This window comes from Giraffa tippelskirchi, chromosome 13 (assembly GCF_054371585.1).
Source record: "Giraffa tippelskirchi isolate mGirTip1 chromosome 13, T2T-mGirTip1v1.2.pri, whole genome shotgun sequence".
In the NCBI taxonomy this organism is placed as follows: domain Eukaryota; kingdom Metazoa; phylum Chordata; class Mammalia; order Artiodactyla; family Giraffidae; genus Giraffa; species Giraffa tippelskirchi.
This window is the reverse complement of record NC_137287.1, coordinates 39,602,943-39,623,881: the sequence shown is the minus strand read 5'-3', so window position 1 is coordinate 39,623,881 and position 20,939 is coordinate 39,602,943. Positions and strand designations below refer to the sequence as shown.

At 39.1% G+C, this 20,939-nt stretch overlaps 1 protein-coding gene across 2 annotated transcripts in view; it reads right to left on the bottom strand.

The window, feature by feature from the left end:
* The window catches only part of LOC145531810 (ankyrin repeat domain-containing protein 26-like), a 278,301-nt gene that overhangs the window by 162,374 nt on the left and 94,988 nt on the right, over positions 1–20,939 (bottom strand). The gene's annotated exons all lie outside the window — the stretch shown is intronic.

The window sequence follows — 20,939 nt, the reverse complement described above, 5'->3', positions numbered from 1 at the left end:
AACTAATACAGCGATGTTGACTATCCTATCCTTTTTTCTTCTAGTCTCTTCTCGTATCTCTTTCAAAGTCTCATTATGAAAGAAATCACTCAGTTATTTTGAACAAAGGGAATCTCAATGCAGAGAGTTGGTTATATAGGTGATAGAAATGCTGGGAACTCAGAGAAACAGTGAGACCATCCAGAGGTTAACAGCATCAAGCAGTCACTACCACCCCCTGACCAGAATGGCAGAGAGGGGGCGGTGTTGCCAGAGCCCAGGGGCCAGCTCACTCTACAGTGCAGTGCTGTTGAATAGAACCTCCTGAGGTAAAGGAAACGACCTGGAAATTGCACCATCCCACATGGCAGCCAAACAGAAACATGTGGCTGTTTAGCCCTTGAAATGTAGCTAGTGCAATTGAAAATTCTTTTTAATTTTATTTAAATTTAATGAATTTAAATGTATATAGCTGGATATATGGTAGTGGCCATCATGTTGCACAGTGATGCTCTAGAAGCTGAAACCACAATAGGCCATTCCCTTGGGATGTGGAGCTTTGAAGGACATGCAGATGCTGCCTAAGATGCTACCAGAGATAGAAAAGGACCGGGAGGTGGTCCCTGACATCTCTCATCTTCACCATCATTCTTCCCTCTCCAATTTCTTGCCAGGGCTTCCTATTGGTGGGATCTAGCAAGCAGCAGATTTGAGAAGCCAGTTTCAGAGCAGGAAAAGAGGTGCCAGCTTCAAGGGAGCATGTTCCTAGGAGGGAGGAACTCAAAATACTAATGAGCTCTAGAACATCCACAGGCATACACCTTTCTCATGATGAAGCAAACAACATTTTCTTGTATGTGGTACAGTACAACAGTCCTCTCCCTAAAAGGGATCTGAGAAAGTAAATGTCTCTCTACCCTGATTTACATGGTGTAAGGACTGTGGCATTTTTCACAGTAAGCTGTAAATGGCTGTTGTTAGTTTTGCATAAAAAAATTACCCCATATTTAGTGGCTTTAAAAAACATATTTATACCTTCTTACAGTTTTCCTAGGACAAGAGTTCAGGGAGAACTTAGCTGGGTCCTCTGCTTAGGATCTTACATGCTGTAATCAAAGTGTTGTCCAGGGCTGCAGTCTCAAATGAAGGCTTGGTAGAGAGGAATCCACTTCCAGCTTTACTCAGGCAGATGGAAGAATCCATTTCTTCACAGCATTGTGGCTGGGGGACCCAGCTTGTTACTGGCAGCTATGTGGAGGCTGTCCTCTAGTCCTAGAGGCCCCCCATGGTTCCTTCACACATAACATTTCCCATAAGCAGGTCAGAGCATGGCTGTTTGCTTCTTCAGGGCCAGCAGGATATGTTCTTGCTCAGACTGTTACAAAGAAGTCTCATAAAACAAAATGCAATCATGGGCACAGCACCCCATCTCCTCTGACATCTAGCATAACCTAATCAAGGACCTGTCATTTCATCAGCTTTTCTAGGTCATGGGTTCCAACTGTCCCAAGGGGAAGGGGTTAAACAAGAACACTAGTCATTGGAGGTTCACCTTGGGTAGGTCCTCCATGGTGCTGGAGAACCAAGTCGATGTCCTACTAATATTTGATGTTCATACTCTTAATAAACACCATTGCGACTGGCACAAAAGAGTTGCATAATAACAGTTTCCTGGGTTAGAAAATCATATTTGCAAGGAATTGCTCCTCGGGAATATGCTGACACCTGACATGCAGCAAGATGGGAAATGCACAGGAAATAAGCTATTCCTGGAGGTCCACCATCTGCTTGGCTAGAAGAGTAGTGAGATGTCGCAGCCTTAGGTGTGACAGCACAAGCTCACCCACCTACAAGAGTACAGATACCAGGATTTGCACAGTTCAAGAACACTGTCTAAGATAGAAGGCACACAGGCGTCGCTACGTCACAGGACAGGAAGCAGATGGAACATATTTGGCTCACATGTCACTTTTTTTTAATTGAATTAGTTGCTAACATTTTCAAGTCAGGAAATTTCACACCTAAATTCAGATTTTTTTTCTCCTGAAATTGTGTTAATCAGCAGGATATAACTTGCAGTCACCCTTTTTAAATGGGGCATGTACTTTCAGTCCATCTCAATCCTTACCCAGCTCTCTTTTCAGAAGCCATATGAGTTTGCAACCTCTGACCTAAGATAATGTCCTGGTAGGCAGAACAAATTCAACACCTGGGAACAGAGGAGATGACTAAACCCCAGAGATCCAACCAGGGAGCGTACATCAGTGATGGACTCTGTGAAGAATGGAGTCAGACTGCAGTTACAATAAGGAGACTGCACAACACAGTCTTTACAAAGAAACTCAGGATATGGATCAGAAAGAAGGTTAGTTCTACGGAAGTCAGCTAACAAAGCACACATGTGCTGCAGAATGCCATGACCAGAGCTGGGCCGAGCGGTACAGTGAGAAACACACGGTATGCAAGGATGCCTGGTGAGCCCTAGGACCCTCCTTCTCAGGGAGGTGTGCCTGGAAAAGGAGCCCCATGCGCCTCTCCCAGCAGAATGCAGGGACTGAAACCAGAGCTCCATCCTTCAAAGAGAACTGGCTCAGAAAGTAGAGAAGAGAAACAAACCTACAACTGGGAGTAAATTCCTTAAAAAGACAGGCAGAGAGGCTGGGGTTAATAGATTTCACTTAATTCTTCAATTATAAGCATCAAAAGTTGTTTTAAGAACTATTTGTCTGGTTTTCTTCAGAATGAAGTTATTAAAGTCTTCTGTTTCCTTTAAAAATAATAAAATATCATCAAAGAATCTGACATACTCAAAATCATAAATTTTAATGAGTCTAGAACAATTAACAAAAAGTTTCCATTCCAAAGGGTAAATTGCTGTTTTTATGAATTTTTCCAAAGATAAAAGAAGTTGCTCTTCTCTGAAGTTTTCTTTTCTTGCCCTTTTCTCCTTCCACAACATTTCCTGTTTCTTAGTCATCCACTACATACAAGGGTACAGAAGGATCAACTTCCTCCTGAGAAATTTCTGAGTACTTACCTGTTACTCAATTCTAATGCTTTGTACAGTCACTGGTTCCCATGGTGATTAGTTGAAAGTAACTACCACCCGCTGGACACCCACAGACTTCCCCACCATGCCAAGCAGCCACCCCTATTCTTGGTTCACAGAGGACCCACATAGTGAAGCTATATCAACCCTGGAAGTGGTGGGCATCGCTGGAAACTGGGTGAATTGGCAGTAGTCAGGTATGTTTCATGGGAGGTGATGAGGAGCAGTGGACAGCCCTCCAAGGTCAATGCCACCCATTTCAAGGTTGGCTTCAGATGCTAAGAGTGGTGTAGCAACAGTGCTCAGGCATGCCTATCCTACAAAGAACAAAATAAACCTTCCCCAAGATATATCAAGGGAATATTTCATGCAAAGATGGGCACAATAAAGGACAGAAATGGCGAGGACCTAACAGAAGCAGTAGCGATTAAGAGGAGGTGGTGAGAATATACAGAACTATCCAAAAAAGGTCTTAATGACCCAGATAACTACAATGGTGTGGTCACTCACCTAGAGCCAAACATCCTGAGTGTGAAGTCAAGTGGGCCTTAGGAAGCATTACTAGGAACAAAGCTAGTGGAGGCGATGGAATTCCAGTTGAGCTATTTCAAATCCTAAAAGATGATGCTGTTAAAGTGCTCCACTCAATATGCCAGCAGATTCGGAAAACTAAGCAATGGCCATAGGACTGAAAAAGGCCTGTTTTGATTCCAGAGCCAAAGAATGTTTACACTCTCATACAACAGCACTCATTTCATATGCTAGCAAGGTTAATACTCAAAATCCTTCAAGCCGGGCTTCAACAATACGTGAATCGAGAACTTCCAGATGTTCAAGCTAGATTTAGAAAAGGCAGAAGAACCAGAGATCAAACTGCCAACATCTGTTGGATCACAGAAAAAGCAACAGAATTCAAAAAAAAAAACATGTACTTCTGCTTTATTGACTATGCCAAAGCCTTTGACCGTGTAGATCACAACAAACTGTGGAAAATTTAAACAGACGGAAATACCAGACCTTTACCTGCCGCTTGAGAAACCTGTATATGGGTCAAGAACCAACAGTTAGAACCACACATGGAAAAACGGACTGGTTCAAATTGATAAAGCAGAACATCAAGGTTGTATACTGTCATCCTGCTTATTTAACTTATATGCAGAGTACACCATGTGAAATATTGAGCTGAATGAATCACAAGCTGGAATCAAAGTTTCCAGGAGAAATTATCAACAACCTCAGATATGTAGATAATACCTGGTCCCATCATTTCATGGCAGATAGATGGGGAAAAATGGAAATAGTGACAGACTTTATTTTCTTGGGTTCCAAAATCACTGCAGACAGTGACTGCAGCCATGAAACTAAAAGATGCTTGCTCCTTGGAAGAAAAGCTATGACAAACCTAGACAGCAGATTAAAAAGCAGACACATCACTTTGCCAACAAAGATCTGAATAGTCAATGTTATGGTTTTTCCTGTAGCCATGTATGGATGTGAGAGCTGGACCATAAAGAAGGCTGAATGCCAAAGAACTGATACTTTTCAACTGTGGTGCTAAACACTCTTTAGAGTCCCTTGGACAGCAAGGAGATCAAACCAGTCAATCCTGATGGAAATCAATCCTGAATATTTATTGGAAGGACTGATGCTGAAGCTCCAAATTTGGCCATCAGATGTGAAGAGCCAACTCACTGGAAGAGGCCCTGGTGCTGGGAAAGACTGAAGGCAGGAGAAGAAAGGGATGACAGAGGATGAGATGGTTGGATGGCATCACCAACTCAAAGGACATGAGTTTGAGCAAACTCTGTAAGACACTGAAAGACAGGGAAGCCTGGCATGCTATAGTTCATAGTGTCACAGTGTCAGACACAACTTAGTGACTGCACAACAACAACAAACAAACATACAGCCTGGAATTATGAAGGAGGTGATGGCAACCGTGAGAGAAGGAACAGGAGGAATTGAGTGGGCGGGTGTAGGACACTGCAGCGGACTGAGCCCCATCCTCCCATCCTCAGTGTGGTTAAAGGAACATACAGTCCCTAAACTCTTTCCTTGGAATCCGGCTGTCACTTCTTCTCTTTCTCCAGCTCGCCACCCACTACTGGAAGTTTCTTTTATGATACGAGTAAGTCCTTCATTTTTGTTTTCTTTCACTCTTTCTGAGTAAAACAGTTGAATACTCATTAATTTAAAAATGTATCCAGCTACAGTCTTTAAATCATGGCTCAAGGACTGTTTGCTCATAAGGGCACCAGGCAAGTGCTCCGTGTTTTCTGTGAAAGGAGAATGTGCATTTATTGTGCTCCCAGGAAGGTAAGGCTTCCCCTTCTGATTGTTATACCCTAAGGGAGGGGGCAGGGTGGAAATGTGTCCATGAAGGATGAGTTTATTGATTCTCCATGGAGCATAGCCTTAACTTTAAAATGAACCTCCAGGTACCAGAAGCTTGGTACAAAACCTCTCGGAATCACTGCACATCTTTCACCATTAGTGCTCCCTTGAGAACCTGCTAAGTAACCAAGCATGTCTGCTCCTTGATGATTCTCTTCTTAGGGAAGCTAGGTTTTGACTGGAATTTGGTTGTACACATACCCCAAAGGTTATGAAGTGATGCTGCAGACACAAGGACAAGTCACATGTCAGCCAGGCTCATCCTCTCCATCTGGGGTGGAGCCAGATTGATGGACCACAGTGAACTGTTTCGGGGTTTAAGTGAGAAAGCTTGTGAGAAGAAGGATGAAGTTGAAAAGAGATTTATTTTTATACAGTAGACAAAGGAAAGGAGGTCAAGATTGCTACCGATCATTAGGAACAATGTCTCCTAACCTTCTGTGACCACCTCAGCTGTGTGCCCTGCCTTTCAGGAATGGGCAGCACCTGACAAATACACCATCTGTGGCAGGGATAATATTGTGCCCTGGAATAAGACCCAGATCACAGCTCAGGGTCTCAAATCTCGCTTTTATCAGATGCATTTTCAGTCTATATGGGAAAATGAACGACACAGGAGAAAAATAACTTATGGTTTCTCACATCCCTGTGGCTCAAACAGTAAAGAATCTGCCTGCAATGTAGGAGACCCGGCTTAGATCCCTGGGTCAGGAAGATCATCTGGAGAAGGGAATGGCAACCCACTCCAGTGTTGTTGCCTGGAGAATTCCATGGACAGCACAGCCTTGTGGGTTACAGTCCATGGGATCACAAAGAGTTGGACACACCTGAGAGACTAACACACACACACACACAATATATATATAGTTATAGTTATATACAACAATGATATATATATATAGAGTTCTATTTTGTTTTTGACTTTTGTACTTCTAGAAATTAGAGCATGCCGTATATATTGTTCTGCAATTAGTTTTTAAATTAACTTTTTACTTAACCTAGAAAATGTTTTCTGTTAGTAATTATTGATCCAAGTCAATATTTTAAGTGCAAATTATTATTCATTGTTTAAATTTGTGAAAAATACATGCATTTACTTAAGTAATTAAAAGTAAATATATTAACATATATTAAGAACAAAAGACACTTTACAAAACCATCCCAGAATCAATTTCCTTGGTACAGTAATGACTACAATGCATCATCTGAACAACTGACCAGTCAGTGTCCATTCAAATCAGCCACCAATACTTCTCCTTCCTCTTCTACTCCACAATCTATGCAACACATTTTGACACTTGTTCTAAAGTTTGAAAATTGCATATCTTTACTCCCCAATGAAACAAGGAAGTACTTGAAGGCAAGAATCTTGTCTCACAGATAAATACAAAGATACACAGATACACTGATATATACACAGATACATACACAGTAATAGATACACAGATTTTATTTCCTGCCTTCCTACTGTCCAGTTAATTGTTGAACACATAATAAGTATTTGATAAATAATAGTTGAATTTAACTCTAAGTCTCCTTTTTAAGCTAAAAATGTGATTGTTGTAAATGTTTAAAAGGCTAGAGGCTAGAGCCATACAGGAACACAAACATCTTCTCTAAATGTACACCCTTTGCTCCATGGACCTCAGTACTAGGAAGGAGGGAGGAGCTCACTTTCACAGGCAGGTGTTTGATCTGTAACTAACGAACATTATTCTCCTTATTTTCTGTGGCCTGTGTTACTTTAAAAACTGTCTCAAAATAGCATATTACTGAGTCTTCTAGAGTGAAGGCAGAACAAGTATGACAAAGAAAACTCTGAGGTGGCCTCACTATGTATGGGCTTCCCAGGGGGTGCAGGGGTAAAGAATCTGCCTGCCAATGCAGGAGACACAAGAGACGCAGGTTCAATCCCTGGGTTGGGAAAATTCCCTGGAGGAGGACATGGCAACCCACTCCAGTATTCTTGCCTGGAGAATTCCATGCACAGAGGAGACTGGCAGGCTACAGTTCATGGGGTTGAAAAGAGTTGTACCCAACTGAGCAACTGAGCACACACTCAAACAAAACTTTTGAGGTATATGGATAAAGTTAAAGATGCAAAGAAATTTGGTATAGTGTTATTGTAAAGTAAAATTTAGAAACTAAACATCAAAAATAAAAATATTTAAAGAAATTAAACCTTTTGGCCCATGGTGTCTGGCTATCTAAAGAGGCTTATTCCTGGAAAGCCACAAGATTATGTCCTCAAAACATCCTCAGAACATTACGGATGTTCCACTGCATGCCAAGGCTCAGCCTTACAGAGGATTGCCAAGTAGTATTCACTGGCAGTCCGTGTCTCCTAAAGGTCTCCATCATCTTATTTCTTAATGATCTAGATGGGCATAAAAATGTCTATTATTATTTCCATCACTGCTTTATCTTGCTTAATAAGACAAAGTATATAACATTACTAACTAAAATTTTCTTTTGTTAAAAGCTGTCCCTTTTCTTCAGTACCATTTCTCTAGATTCCGTATTATATGTGTTAGAATATGGTATTTATCTTTCTCTTTCTGACTCCCTTCACTCTGTATAATAGGTTCTAGGTTCATCCACCTCATCAGAACTGACTCAAATGTGTTCCTTTTTATGGCTGAGTAATATTCCATTGTGCATATGTACCACAACTTCTTTATCCACTCATCTGTCGATGGACATCTAGGTTGCTTCCATGTTCTAGCTGTTGTAAATAGTGCTGCAATGAACAAGGGGGTACATATGTCTCTTTCAATTTTGGTTTCCTCAGGGTATATGCCTAGGAGTGGGATTGCTGGGTCATATGGTGGCTTGATTCCTAGTTTTTTAAGGACTCTCCACACCATCTTCCATAGTGGCTGTATCTCTTTCCATTTACACCGGCAGTGTTCCCTTTTCTCCACACACCTTCCAGCATTTATTGTTTATATTTATTGTTTGATGAGGTCCATTCTGACCCGTGTGAGGTGATACCTCATTAGAGTTTTGATCTGCATTTCTCTAATAATGAGCGATGTTGAGCATCTTTTCATGTGTTTGTTAGCCATCTGTATGTCTTTGGAGAAATGTCTGTTTAGGTCTTTTTCCCACTTTTTGATTGGGTTGTTTGTTTTTCTGGTAGAGAAACAGACATAGAGAATAGACTTACGGACATGGGGAGAGGGGAGGAGAGGGTGAGATGTATGGAAAGAGTAACGTGGAAACTTACATTACCAAATGTAAAATAGACAGCCAATGGGGATTTGCTGTACGGCTCAGGAAACTCAAACAGGGGCTCTATATCAACCTAGAGGAGTGGGATGGGGAGGGAGGGAGTTTCAAAAGGGTGGGGATATATGTAAACCTATGGATGATTCATGTTGAGGTTTGACAGAAAGCAGCAAAATTCTGTAAAGCAATTATTCTTCAATAAAAATTAATAAACTTAAAAAAATACAAAAAAAGTTGTTACTTTTCCTTTCCTGTAACAGTAAATCAGTAAAAAAAAAAAAAAAAAGATGATAAATTTTATTATTATATTTTGGGAAAATTCATTAGTAGTAAAAAAATATAGTTTGAGCAATTCAGTGAAAATAGAGGTAAAGGGAAGAATGGACATGGTTTGTTTAAATTGATATGATGTGAATGCTGAAATCATGTCATCAAAGAGTATGGGAAATTTATAATACTCAAACAGTAGACTCCCAATTTGGTTTAAATCAGAAGAAAATGTTCATGTGTATTTTCATTTAAGTTTGTTTGTACACATGTGTGTGTGTATACACACACACACACACACATATACACACAGATTGACAAAAGATATTTCCAATATTTGTAATCTCTAGATGCTGAAATTACCTATAATTCATTTTCTTTAATCTGTTGAAAATTTCCTATAATTGGCACCTTTTAATAAACACAAAGTAATATGTTAAATTAAAAACCTTAACATAATCAACAAAAAGGAGGAGACAAATTTGTTTTACTTGTAATAGATTAGAATTATAAATTCAAAAGCACAGAAAACAGAACCTAAAGGCAAGTCAATGTTCAATACAAAATGAAGACATTTTCAGTATTTACTGTAACCAATTTCATTTGCTAAGTAAAGCTTTTACTACAGAATTATTCGATTCTCAACTCAAGTGAATATTTTTGATAAACAAGAATACCTCATAAGGTTAAATCAGTCAACCAGTCAATATTATACTACACAGGCAGTTTTTTGGTTTCCTGGGGCTTTTTGTTTTGTTTTTAGTACAAACGGAACCTCACCTCCCAGCAGTACTCAATCCAGAGCAAACCCACCTCCTCATCTCTGACCAAAACCTCCCCGCCCAACACCACAGCTCACTGTGAGCCCCTCCCAAGAGCAAGTCTCTCTTACTCCCGCCCCTCGTCCCCCACATCATGGATTTCCTGGCCCATCATGAGGATAACATCAGCACACAACACCAGAATGACCAGTGTGGGAGTGTGGGTTCTCCTGGCCCCTGGCCATCTCTGCTCCCACCACAGTGATAAAAACCAACACCAGTGATGAAGAGAAATGCATTTGACCCCAATTATCAGCTCTGATGAGCCTCAGGGAAGGAGAAGGTGGAACCTAACGACTGGGAGCTTCCTTCTGGCATTCATGCAGTGCGTTCATTCATTCATGCCATAGACATTTCAGGAGCGGAGGACTGAGTTCAACCACAATCTGAGCACGTGGAGTTTCACAGGCAGGTATGAAAAAAATACATAATCCAGGAAAGACCCTCACTGTAGCCATTTATCAGCAGACCTCTTCCTTCTCTTACAACAAAAACACAATAAGATAAGGAACTGCTTCTTTCCTCCTTCCTGTAACACTAGTCTCTTCAGATCATTCAGACTTCTGCTCTCACCCTTAAATGCTATCAGTTCTATCTGCCACTAAAAATGACAACCCTGGGATACCTGGTTGAATTCTCAACTGTTACTTCTTAACATATCTTTTTCTTTTTGATTCCCTGGTTTTCCATATTAAGGAGATTAACTATAATGTTCTCACCTACCATGGTTTACTAAAGACTAAGTTTATCAAAGGGCTAAGTTGCTTCAATCATGTCCAACTCTTTGTGAATCCATGGACTGTAGTCCACCAGGCTCCTCTGTCCATGGGATTATCCAGGCAAGAATACTGGAGTGGGTTGCCATGCCCTCCTCCAGGGGATCTTCCTGACCCAGGGATCGAACCTGTGTCTCCTCAAATTCCTGCATGGCAGGCTGATTCTTTACCATTGAGCCACTGGGGAAGCCCAAGAAAGGGCTAGTTCTGAATGGTCGCTCAGTCATAACTGACTCTTTGTGACCCCATGGACTGCAGCAAGACAGGCTTCCCTGTCCACCACCAACTCCCAGAGATTGCTCAAACTCGTGTCCATCAGGTCAGTGAAGCCATCAAACCATCTTATCCTCTGTTGTCCCCCTCTTCTCCTGCCCTCAATCTTTCCCAGCATCAGGGTCTTTTCGAATGAGTCAGTTCTTCACATCAGGTGGACAAAGTAGTGGAGTTTCTGCTTCAGCATCAGTCCTTCCAATGAATATTCAGGACTGGTTTCCTTTAGGATTGACTGGTTGGATCTCCTTGCAGTCCAAGGGACTCTCAAGAGTCTTCTCCAACACCACAGTTCAAAACAATCAATTGATCAAATTAACAAAGATCAAACACAAAGAACAAATATTAAAAGCAGCAAGGGAAAAACAACAAATAACACATAAGGGGATCTCCATAAGGATAACAGCTGATCTTTCAATAGAAACTCTTCAGGCTAGAAGGGAATGGTAGGACATACTTAAAGTAATGAAAGAGAATAATCTACAACCCAGATTACTGTACCCAGCAAGGATCTCATTCAGATATGAAGGAGAATTCAAAAACTTTACAGACAAGCAAGAGCTGAGGGAATTCAGCACCACCAAGCCAGCTCTCCAACAAATGCTAAAGAATCTTCTCTAAACAGGAAACACAGAAAGGATGTTTAAACACGAACTCAAAACAACAAAGTAAATGGCAACGGGACCATATTTATCAATAATTACCTTACATGTAAATGGGTTGAATGCCCCAACCAAAAGACAAAGACTGGCTGAATGGATACAAAAACAAGACCCCTATATATGCTGTCTACAAGAGACCCACCTCAAAACTAGGGACACATACAGACTGAAAGTGAAGGGACGGAAAAACATATTTCATGCAAACGGAGACCAAAAGAAAGCAGGAGTCGCAATACTCATTTCAGATAAAATAGACTTTAAAATAAAGGCTGTGAAAAGAGACAAAGAAGGACACTACATAATGATCAAAGGATCAATCCAAGAAGAAGACATAACAATTATAAATATATATGCACCCAACATAGGAGCATCACAATATATAAGGAAAATACTAACAAGTATGAAAGGGGAAATTAACAATAACACAATAATAGTGGGAGACTTTAATACTTCACTCACACATATGGATAGATCAACTAAACAGAAAATTAACAAGGAAGGAAACACAAACTTTAAATGATACAGTAGACAAGTTAGATTTAATTGATATTTACAGGACTTTCCACCCCAAAACAATCAATTTCACCTTTTTCTCAAGTGCACACAGAACTTTCTCCAGGATAGATCACATCTTGGGCCATAAATCTAGCCTTGGTAAATTAAAAAAAAATGAAATCATCCCAGTCATCTTCTCTGACCACAATGCAAAAGCATCAATTGTTCAGTGCTCAGCTTTCTTTAACTCTCACATCCATACATGACTGCTGGAAAAACCATAGCCTTGACTAGACGGACCTTTGTTGGCAAAGTAATATCTCTGCTTTTTTTAATTTACTTTTTTATTGAAGGATAATTGCTTTACAGAATTTTATTGTTTTCTGTCAAACCTCAAGATGAATCAGCCATAGGTATACATATATGCCCTCCCTTTTGAAACTCCCTCCCATTTCCCTTCCCATTCCACCCCTCTAGGTTGATACAGAGCCCTTGTTTGAGTTTCCTGAGCCATACAGCAAATTCCCGTTGGCTATCTATTTTGCATATGGCAATGTAAGTTTCCATGTTACTCTTTCCATACATCTTACCCTCTGCTCCCCTCTCCCCATGTCCATAAGTCTATTCTCTATGTCTGTTTCTCCACTGTTTCCCTGTAAATAAATTCTTCAGTACCATTTTTCTAGATTCCATATATATGTGTTAGAATACAATATGTATCTTTCTCTTTCTGACTCTCTTCACTCTGTATAATAGGTTTTAGGTTCATCCACCTCATCAGAACTGACTGAAATGCATTCCTTTTTATGCTTTAATATTCCATTGTGTATATGTACCACAACTTATTTATCCATTCATCTGTCGCTGGACATCTAGGTTGCTTCCATGTTCTAACTATCGTGAATAGTGCTGCAATGAACAATGGGATACATGTGTCTTTTTCAATTTTGGTTTCCTCAGGGTATATGCCTAGCAGTGGGATTGCTGGGTCATATGGTGGCTTTATTCCTAGTTTTTTAAGGAATCTCCATACCGTCTTCCATAGTGACTGTATCAATTTACATTCCCACCAACAGTGCAAGAGCATTCCCTTTTCTCCACACCCTCTCTAGCATTTATTGTTTGTAGACTTTTTGATGACGGCCATTCTGACCGGTGTGAGGTGATATCTCATTGTAGTTTTGATTTGTATTTCTCTAATAATGAGCAATGTTGAGCATCTTTTCGTGTGTTTGTTAGCCATCTGCATGTCTTCTTTGGAGAAATGTCTGTTTTAAGTCTTTCTCCCACTTTTTGATTGAGTTGTTTGTTTTTCTGGTATAGAGTTGTATGAGGTGCTTGTATATTTTGGAAATTAATCCTTTGTCAGTTTTTCATTTGCTATTATTTCCTCCCATTCTGAGACTTGTCTTTTCATTTTGCTTAGTTTCCTTTGCTGTGCAAAAGCTTTTAAGTTTAATCAGGTCCCACTTGTTTCCTTTTGTGTTTATTTCTGTTACACTAGCAGGTGGGTCATAGAGGATCTTGTTTTGATTTATGTTATCGAGTGTTCTGCCTATGTTTTCCTCTAAGAGTTTTATAGTTTCTGGTCTTACATTTAGGTCTTTAATCCATTTTGAGTTTATCTTTGTGTATGGTGTTAGGAAGTGTTCTAATTTCATTCTTTTACATGGAGCAGTCCAGTTTTCCCAGCACCATTTATTGAACAGGCTGTCTTTGCCCCATTGTACATTCTTGCCTCCATTGTCAAAAATAAGGTACCCATAGGTGCATGGGTTTATTTCTGGTCTTTCTTGTTCCATTGGTCTATATTCCTGTTTTTGTGCCAGTACCGTACTGTCTTCATGGCTGTAGCTTTGTAGAATAATCTGAAGTCAGGAAGGTTCATTCCTCCAGCTCCATTCTTCTTTTTCAAGACTGCTTTGGCTATTTGGGGTCTTTTGTGTTTCCATATGAATTGTGAAATTTTTTGTTCTAGTTTAGTTTAAAATGCCATTAGTAATTTGATAGGGAATCACATTGAATCTGAAGATTGCATTTGGTAGTATAGTCATATTCACAATATTGATTCTTCCTACCCAGGAACATGGAATATCTCTCCATCTGTTTATGTCATCTTTGACTTTTTTCATTAGTGTCTTAGAATTTTCTGTATACAGTTCTTTTGTCTCCTTAGGTAAGTTTATCCTAGATATTTAATTCTTTTTGTTGCAATGGTGAATGGGATTGATTCCTTAATTTCTCTTTTTGAATTTTCATTGTTACTGTATAGAAATGCAAGTGATTTCTGTGTGTTGATTTTGTATCCTGCAACTTTGCAAAATTCTCTGATTAGCTCTAGTAATTTTCTGATACTATCTTTAGGGTTTTCTATGTACAGTATCATGTCATCTGCAAACAGTGAGAGCTTTACGTCTTCTTTTCTGATATGGATTCCTTTTATTTATTTTTCTTCTCTGATTGCTGTAGCTAGGACTTCCAGAACTATATTGAATAATATTGGTGAAAGTGGACACCCTTGTCTTGTCTCTGATCTTAGGGGGAATGCTTTCAGTTTTTCACCATTGAGAATAATGTTTGCTGTAGGCTTATCATATATGGCCTTTACTATGTTGAGGTAGGTTCCTTCTATGCCCATTTCTGAAGAGTTTTAATCACAAATGGGTGCTGCATTTTGTCCAAGGTTTTTTCTGCATCTATTGAGATGATCATATGGTTTTTACCTTTCAGTTTGTTAATATTGTGTATCACACTGATTGGTTTGCATATATTGAAGAATCCTTGCATCCCTGGATTAAACCCAACTTGATCCTGGTGTATGAGGTTTTTGATGTGTTGCTGAATTCTGTTCACTAAAATTCTATTGAGGATTTTTGCATCTATGTTCGTCAGTGATATTGGCCTGTAGTTTTCTTCTTTTGTGTTGTCTTTGTCTGGTTTTGGTATCAGGGTGATGGTGGCCTCGTAGAATGAGTTTGGAAGTGTTCCTTTCTCTGCAATTTTTTGAAACAGTTTTTAGAAGGATAGGCATTAGCTCTTCTCTAAATGTTTGATAGAATTTTCCTGTGAAGTCATCTGGTCCTGGGCTTTTGTTTTTTGGGAGATTTTTGATCACAGCTTCAATTTCAGTGCTTGTAATTGGGTGGTTCATAATTGCTATTTCTTCCTGGTTCACTCTTGGAAGACTGAACTTTTCCAAGAATATGTCCATTTCTTCCAGGTTATCCATTTTATTGCCATATAGTTGTTCATAATAGTCTCTTATAATCCTTTGTATTTCTCCATTGTCTGTTGTAACTGCTCCTTTTTCATTTCTAATTTTGTTGATTTGATTCTTCTCTCTTTTTTTCTTGATGAGTCTGGCTAAAGGCTTGTCAATTTTGTTTATCTTCTCAAAGAACCAGCTTTTAGTTTTATTGAGCTTTACTATTGTTTCTTTCATTTCCTTTTCATTTATTCCTGCTTGGATATTTGTGATTTCTTTCCTTCTACTAACTTTGAGGGGTTTTTGTTCTTCTTTTTCCAGTTGTTTTAGGTATAAAGTTAGGTTGTCTATTCAATGTTTTTCGTGTTTCTTGAGGTAGGATTGTATATCTATAAACTTCCCTCTTAGAACTGCTTTCACTGGATCCCATAGGTTTTGAGTTGTTGTGTTTTCATTGTCATTTGTTTCTAGAAATTTTTAATTTCCCTTTTGATTTCTTCAGCAACCTGTTGGTTATTTAGAAACATGTTGTTTAATCTCCATGTGTTTGTGTTTCTTATAGTTTTTTTCTTGTAATTGATATCCAGTCTCATAGTGTTGTGGTCGGAGAAGATGCCTGATATGATTTCAATTTTCTTAAATTTACTGAGGCTTGATTTGTGACCCAAGATATGGTCTATCCTGGAGAATGTTCCATGTGCACTTGAGAAGAAGGTGTATTCTTCTGCATTTGGATGGAATGTCCTGAAGATATCAATGAGATCCATCTCATCTAATGCATCATTTAAGACTTGTGTTTCCTTATAATTTTCTGTTTTGATGATCTGTCAATTGCCGTGAGATGTGTGTTAAAGTCTCCTACTATTATTGTGTTACTGTCAATTTTTCCTTTTATGTCTGTTAGTGTTTGTCTTATGTATTGAGGTGCTCCTATGTTGGATGCATAGATATTTACAATTGTTATGTCTTCCTCTCGGATTGATCCCTTGATCATTATGTAGTGTCCTTCTTTATCTCTTGTAATCTTTATTTTAAGGTCTATTTTGTCTGATATGAGGATTGCTACCCCAGCTTTCTTTTGCTTCCCATTTGCACGGAATATATTTTTTCATCCTCTCATTTCAGTTTATATGTGTCTTTAGGACTGAAGTGGGTTTCTTGTAGACAGCATATTTATGGGTCTTGTTTTTGTATCCATTCAGATAGTCTGTGTCTTTTGGTTGGAGCATTTAATCCATTTATTTTAAAGTAGTTATTGATATATATCTTCCTATTGCCATTTTCCTAATTGAGGTTAATTTTGTAGACCTTTTTTCTTCTCTTGTATTTCTTGACTACACAAGTCCTTTTACCATTTGTTGTAAAGCTGGTTTGGTGGTACTGAATTCTCTTAACTTTTGCTTGTCTGAAAGCTTTTTATTTCTCCATCAATTTTGAATGTGATCCTTGTCTGGTACGGTAATCTTGGTTGTAGACTTTTCCCTTTCAGTACTTTAAACATATCCTGCCATTCCCTTTTGGCCTGCAGAATTTCTGCTGAAAGATCAGCTGTTAAGCATATGGGGTTTCCCTTGTATGTTACTTGTTTCTTCTCCCTTGCTGCTTTTAGTATTCTTTCTTTGTGTTTAGTCTTAGTTAGTTTGATTAGTATGTGTCTTGGTGTGTTTCTCCTTGGGTTTATCCTCTATGGGACTTTTTGTGCCCCTTGGACTTGATTGACTATTTCCTTTCCCATGTTGGGGAAATTTCAACTACAATATCTTCAAAAATCTTCTCATATCCTTTCTTTTTCTCCTCTTCTTCTGGGATCCCTATAATTCAAATGTTGGTGTGTTTGGTATTGTCCTAGAGGTCTCTGAGACAATCCTCAGTTCTTTTCATTCTTTATTTTGCTCTTCAGAAGTTATTTCCACCATTTTATCTTCCAGCTCACTGCTCATTCTTCTGCTTCAGATATTCTGCTATTGATTTCTTCTAGAGTATTTTTAATTTCAGTAATTGTGTTGTTTGTTTCTGTATGTTTATTCTTTAATTCTTCTAGGTCTTTGTTAATTGACCCTTGCATATTTTCCATTTTGTTTTCAAGGTTTTTGATCATCGTTACTGTCATTATTCTAAATTATTTTCCAGGTAGTTTGCCTATTTCCTCTTCATTTATTTGGACTTCTGTGCTTCTAGTTTGTTCCTTCATTTGTGTAGTATTTCTCTGCCTTTTCATTATTTTTTTTTAACTTATTGTGTTTGACGTCTCCTTTTCCCAGGCTTCAGGGTTGCATTCTTTCTTCCTTTGGGTTTCTGCCATCCTAAGGTGGGTCCAGTGGTTTGTTTAAGCTTGTACAGCGTGAGATTTGTGCTGAGATTTTGTTTGTTTGTTTTTCCTCTGTTGTGCAAGGTTGCATGAGGTAGTAATCCTGTCTGCTGAAGACTAGGTTTATATTTTTGTTTCAATTGTTGTTTAGATGAGGTGTTCTGCACAGGGTGCTACGGGTGGTTGGGTGATGCGGGTCTCATATTCAAGTGGTTTCCTTTCGGTGAGTTCTCACTATTTGATACCCTCTGGGGTTAGTTCTCTGGTCATCTATGGTCTTGAAGTCAGTTCTCCCTCTCCAAAGTCTCAGGGCTTAATCTCAGGTCCGGAACAAAGATTCCACAAGTGGTCTGTTATGTCATTAAGTGATATTAAAACAAATATGCAAAAATGAGAAACCAAAGATGAACACCAGAGAAACGACAGTTACAAAATCAGGCAAATAGCAATTAAAATAATGGAATATACACAAACACATACACACCCATGAGCAAAGTGAAAACAGTCCAACAAAAATAAAGCACAGTAGACTGATTCGATGAACAAAGTAAATGAAATATTATATTTACCAGTTAAGAATAAGGCTAACTAAAGCACAAACTGGAAAACAAAACTAAAGCAAGGTGCCAAGTGGAGAGTAGGGCAATGAAAACCAAACTAACAAATATGTTGAGAGGAAAGGACAGAAAGAAAAGAAAAGCCTCCGTAAGCCTCTTATCCTTATCTTTCAGAGGGCAGAGAGACTGACAATCACAGTCACAGAAAACCAATCAAACTGATCACATGGACCATGCCTTGTCTAACTCAATGGAACTAGTGCCATGTAGGGCCACCCAAGATGGATGAGTCATGGTGGAGAGTTCTGCTGAAATATGGTCCATCCACTGGAGAAGGGAATGGGAAAACACTCAGTGTTCTTGCCTTGAGAACCCCATGAACTGTATGAAAAGGCAAAAACGTATGACATTGAAAGATGAACTCCCGAAGTCTGTAGGTGCCCAATATGCTACTGGAGAAAAGTGGAGAAATAACTCCAGGAAGAATGAAGAGACGGAGCCAAGGCAAAAACAACACTCAGTTGTGGATGTGACTAGTGATAGAAGTAAAGTCCAATGCTATAAAGAGCAACATTGTGTAGGAACCTGGATTGTTAGGTCCATGAATCAAGGTAAATTGGAAGTGGTCAAACAGGAGATGGCAAGAGTGAACATCGACATTCTAGGAATCAGTGAACTAAAATGGACTGGAATGGGTGAATTTAATTCAGATGACCTTTATATCTACTACTGTGGGCAAGAACCCCTTAGAAGAAATGGAGGAGTGGCCAGTAACTGGAAAAGGTCAGTTTTCATTCCAATTTCAAAGAAAAGCAGTGCCAAAGAATCTTTAAACTGCCACACAGTTCTACTCATCTCACATGCTAGCAAAATAATGCTCAAAATTCTCCAAGCCAGGCTTCCACATACAGGAACCATGAACTTCCAGATGTTCAATTTGGATTTAGAAAATGCAGAGGAAGCAGAAATCAAATTGCCAACATCCACTGGATCATTGAAAAAGCAAGAGAATTCCAGAACAACATCTACTTCTGCTTTATTGATTACGCCAAACTTTTGACTGTGTGGATCACAGCAAACTAAGAAAAATTCTTCAAGAGATGGGAGTATCAGACCACCTGACCTACCTCCTGAGAAATCTTTGTGCATGTCTAGAAGCAACAGTTAGGAGCTGGACATGGAACAACAAAGTGGTTGCAAATCGGGAAAGGGGTACGTCAAGGCTGTATGTTGTCACCCTGCTTATTTAACTTACATGCAGAGTACATCATGTGAAATGCTGGGCTGGATGAAGCACAAGCTGGAATCAAGATTGCGGGGAGAAATATCAATAACCTCAGATATGCAGATGACACCATCCTTACAGTAGAAAGTAAAGAGGAATTAAAGAGCCTCTTGATGAAAGTGAAAGAGGAGAGTGAAAAAGCTGGCTTAAAACTCAACATTCAAAAAATGAATATCATGGCATCTGGTCCCATCACTTCATGACAAATAGCTGGGGAAACAATGGAAACAGGGAGAGACTGTATTTTGGGGGGCTCTGAAATCACTGCAGATGATGACTGCTGCCAGGCAATTAAAAGATGCTTTACTCCTTGAAAGAAAAGCTATGAGTAACCTAGACAGCATATTAAAGTACAGAGACATTACTTTGCTCACAAAGGTCCATCTAATCAAAGCTGTTTTTCCAGCAGTTATCTATGGATGTGAGAGTTGGGACTATAAATAAAGCTGAGCATCAAAGAGTTGATGCTTTTGAACTGTGGTGTTGGAGAAGACTCTTGAGAGTCCCTTGGACTGCAAGAAGATCCAACCAGTCCATCCTAAAGGAAATCAGTCCTGAATATTCATTGGAAGGACTGATGTTGAAGCTGAAACTCTTAATATTTTGTCCACCTGATGTGAAGAACTGACTCACTGGAAAAGACCCTGATGCTGGGAAAGATCAAAGGCAGGAGGAGAAGGGGATGAAAGAGGATGAGATGGTTGGATGGCATCATCGACTAAAGGAAGATGAGTTTGAGCAAGCTCTGGTAATTGGTGATGGACAGGGAAGCCTGTCTTGCTGCAGTCCATGGGGTCACAGAGAATCGGACAAGACTGAGTGACTGAACGGAACTGAGCATATCCCAGCCCATCAAAACATGACCCAGTTTCCCCCACAGCCAATCTCTCCCATCAGGAAGCTTCCTTAAGTCTCTTATCCTTATCCATCAGAGGGCAGACAGGATGAAAACCACAAACACAGAATACTAATGAAAGGGCTAAAGAGTCATCAATTCATCAATTGATCATTCTGCCCAAAACTTTACACTGATGGTTTTTAAGACAGAATGCTTGGATTTGTGATAATTACCCAAAGCAAAAAACTTTCTATTTCTAAATCATAGGAGGATAGCTGTTTCATATTTAGAAGAAATGTTGTGAATGTGAGAGGGAAAATTAAATGGGAGGGTTGAAATTTAAAGAGAAGTTCACAATATACATTTAAAAAATGACCATGACCACACTTCCAGTTTATCACTTTGTATTCCAGATTTGAAGACAGTCACCATTCTCATATGTCTGTTTCCTTTATTCAAAGTGCAATATACAATGATTTTTATTTGGTAGATATTTTCAAAGCATGTAAAACTTTATGTGTGTTCCTTACAAACTGTAAAGCAATGGGAGAATTTACTTCCTTCTTACAAATATGTTTTCAGATTATTCCAAATGAAAGTTGAAATGGTGCATTTTTAACTAAAACAATAAATATTTCACAGTCTATCCTTTAGAAGTTGCCTATTTACAAATAGTGGATATAAGACCCTATTTCAACATCAACAAAATTGTTTCAGAGGAGAAATAGTCCCTAGAGGCTGAAAAGTTGTGTTCTGCTCAGTTTAAAATGGAACTATTTGTTAAAGTGCTTTTCTGTTGCCT